Raw genomic sequence first — 3,137 nt, 5'->3', positions numbered from 1 at the left:
AGCCTGGCCACGGCATGCCGTGGCGGCTGTGCCTCTCGCTGTCCCCCCGGCCCTCCCCGAAGCCCCTAATCCATCTCTCGCAGCAGGAGATGCCTAAGCTGCCTTTTCATGCCGGCTCCTCCGCGCGCGAGCTCGCCGCGCTTTCAATACCGGGTGCTGGCAGGAGATGTGTCGGACAAGCTGGAGGGATCCCTCCCCTGCCAGGAAGGTCAAGGTGTGCTTAAGCCAGCTTCCCCCCGCACACCGCCCCGGCCAGCATAGGCCAGCGTCCTGCCAGCCTGGCTTGGAGTGGGTTTTGTCCACCGCCGGCACTGGGCCGTCGGGGTTTCACCACCCCTGAGGTGTCTGGGCAGTCAGACCCTCACTTCGGTGGGAGCTTGTCCCCTCCCCGGGCTCCTGACAGCTGCTCTCAGGGTCACCCATCAGCCCTCTGGTCCCGTGCTGGGGTTCGGCTAACGCGCTCTGCCCGGTGGCTGCCGGCACCTCATGGGCGCCCGCTGCAGCCATGCTGGCAGCAAAGGCTGCCCCTGGTGCTGGGGCACCCCACGGGTACCCCAGGGCTCAGCTCACCCCCCAGCCCACCTGGCCAGTACTGCTTACGGACCCCTCCCACCCCATGGAGCCATTGCAGACCATTAGACCAGTTTAGACCAGTACAAACCAGGCCCGAGAATAGCAGGCACTGGTTCCTGCCCTCCCTAACCCACAGGATAGCGTGTGTGCAACAAAGCTGGGCACAGGCGTGCAAACACACACGTGCCAGCAGACCTTTCACACAAGCACCCCCCAGCACTGTCACCCCCTGACCCCCCAGCCCCGCTCCCACGTCCCCACGCTCACCCCTCCTGCAGGCACCGTGTGTTCATGTGCACGCTCATGTATGTGTGTGCGTGCACACGTGTGCCCGCTCACGCACAGGGGAGCGGGGGGGCCCCGTGGTGCCCGTGCTGGGGGCCCCACATCCCTCTCTGTTCCCTTGGTGACGGACCCCCGTCCTCCGCTGGCACCTTGAGCCTGCCGCCAGCCAGGGCTTTTGTGGCTGGTTTTAATTAGAGGCTCTTAAGTGTGAAACAAAGCCGAGGGCAGGGGCCGGGGGGGCCCTTCCTCTGAGCTCCTGGGGGACCCCCCGGGGGTCCCCATCCTGCCTGGCATCGCCTGGTGCAGCCGCTCCATCCCGGATTTCTGCATTTCTGCTTCGCCCTTCTCCATGCCCATCCTCAAGGGATGGGGATGGTGGGAACTGGTGCTGCTAGAGCTCCCCCCACACCAAATATTGCCCTCCTGAGCAGTCCTGGCCAGCAGCCTAAGAGTGAGGCAGTGTGTGGGGCCAGTGCCAGCTGCTGTGCCATCCCCAGCGTCACCCACGGGTGGGCACTGGGGCTCCTGTCCCCAGGGAGGAGGCTCGGAAAGGGACCGGAGCTGCCCGTGGCTGGTCTGGGGGTGCTGGGCACCTCCCAGGCTGCTGCCAGGAGTCCAAGGCCAGGACCTGGGGGGGTTCCAGCTGTGTCCCCCACCCCTGACCCTCCTGGGAGGACCCCACAAGCACCCTGGCACCCCGCGGCGCTGGAAGAGTCCCAGGGAGAGGGGCTCCACAGGGACCGTGCCCTGCTCCAGCAGGGACACCGGAGCCACGAGCCCTGCTGGAGGTGGTGGCACCCATGGGCCATCCCTGGCAGGTGGCGACCTGGGGACCCCGGGGTGCTGGGAACAGGGGACTGGCAGCACCAGGTGCCCACCAGCATCCCCCAGTGCTGTACTGGGATGAAGTGAGAGCGGAGCAGTGGGGGGACTGGGACTCCTGGGTCCCCCCCACCCTGAGCAGTTCCTTGGGGGCTGTAAGGGGGAGCCCTGGGGGGCGGACCTGGGCTTGGCCTCATACTCCCAGTAATGCCCAGCCTGGCCTGATGGCAGCACCAACCCTCTCCCGCTGGGTGCCAGGATGGGTCCCTGCCCTCGCACAGTCCCCTCTGCCCAGGAAACCAACCCCAAATCCCTGCAGGGAAGCTTTTGGGGAGGGGACAGGACCCTCTCCTGCCCTGCATGCCCCTCGCAGCACCTGGGGATCGAACTGGGAGCCTGGTGATGGGGACGAACGGGACCAAAGATATTCCCTGGTCACCCTGCATGTCCCTGCGAGGGGACACCCCTGAGCAGGCAAGACCCTGCCGGCTGCCTCCCTGGGGTGTCTCCTGGCACCCCCAGCCCACCCAGGGGTGCCTCCCAGGGCTGGCTGGCAGGTCTGCTCTGGGTTTCCCCCTCCCCAGGAGGGCTCAGCACCCGCTCCGGGTGGGACCACGCGTGTCTGTGGTGCCCAGAGGTCCCGGGGACCCCCTGTCCTAAGCCACCAGCACCCTGCAGCACCCAGGAGGACGGGGAGCGTGGGGACAGCCCCAGCCCCTGCCATCCCCTCTGGAAGTGACATCCCCCCCCCCCCCCCCGGAAAGAAGCCAAAATCTGAAGCTTTTAGGAAGCCAAGATCCACGTGGCTGTGCAGACACCCCCGCACCCCCTCTGTCTCCGTCCCCAGCTGGCGGGGCTGGGGCAAAGGCCACCGAGGCTGGGGACACCGGGAGGGGTGTCACACAAGCCAGACCCTGCACCCACAGGGCCGAGGGGGTCCACGGCCTGAAGAGTCACCCCACGTCACGCCTGTAAACGGGGAACCGGGAACGGGCCGGGAGGCAGCCGCTCGCCAGGATCCGGCCTGAGCTCCGGCCCCCGCAGCCCGGCACCCTGCCAGGCCCTTCGCCAGCAGCCTCCCCGGCCGAGGACTCGCTGGGCGGCCGCCAAGCGCCGGCCGTGCCGAGCCGCCCTCCCCGGCACATGGCGGCCGTGGGCTCGGCGTGGGCCCCAAAGGCAGCGCCCCTGGGTGCCCCAGCCAGGGTACGTGTGGGCGTCCGACCGCTGGCACCCATCCCGCCCCGGTTCACTCCACGGGACCACCATCCCGACCTGGTCCGGGGCCACGGGGACCCCTCCCTTCCATCCCCAACCCCTTTTGCAAAAGCGGGGAGCCCCCAGCATCCCGCCAACCGCCGCGGTGACAACCGGCACGTCCAGGGCCAGGAAAACTGACGGTGAGGTGGGGGGGAGCCAGGAGCGGGGGCTCCTCGTGTGTCCTGTCCCCGCCCCCCCCC

This window comes from Haliaeetus leucocephalus, unplaced genomic scaffold (genome assembly GCF_000737465.1).
Source record: "Haliaeetus leucocephalus isolate CR32 unplaced genomic scaffold, Haliaeetus_leucocephalus-4.0 Scaffold144, whole genome shotgun sequence".
In the NCBI taxonomy this organism is placed as follows: domain Eukaryota; kingdom Metazoa; phylum Chordata; class Aves; order Accipitriformes; family Accipitridae; genus Haliaeetus; species Haliaeetus leucocephalus.
This window is presented reverse-complemented; position numbering follows the sequence as displayed.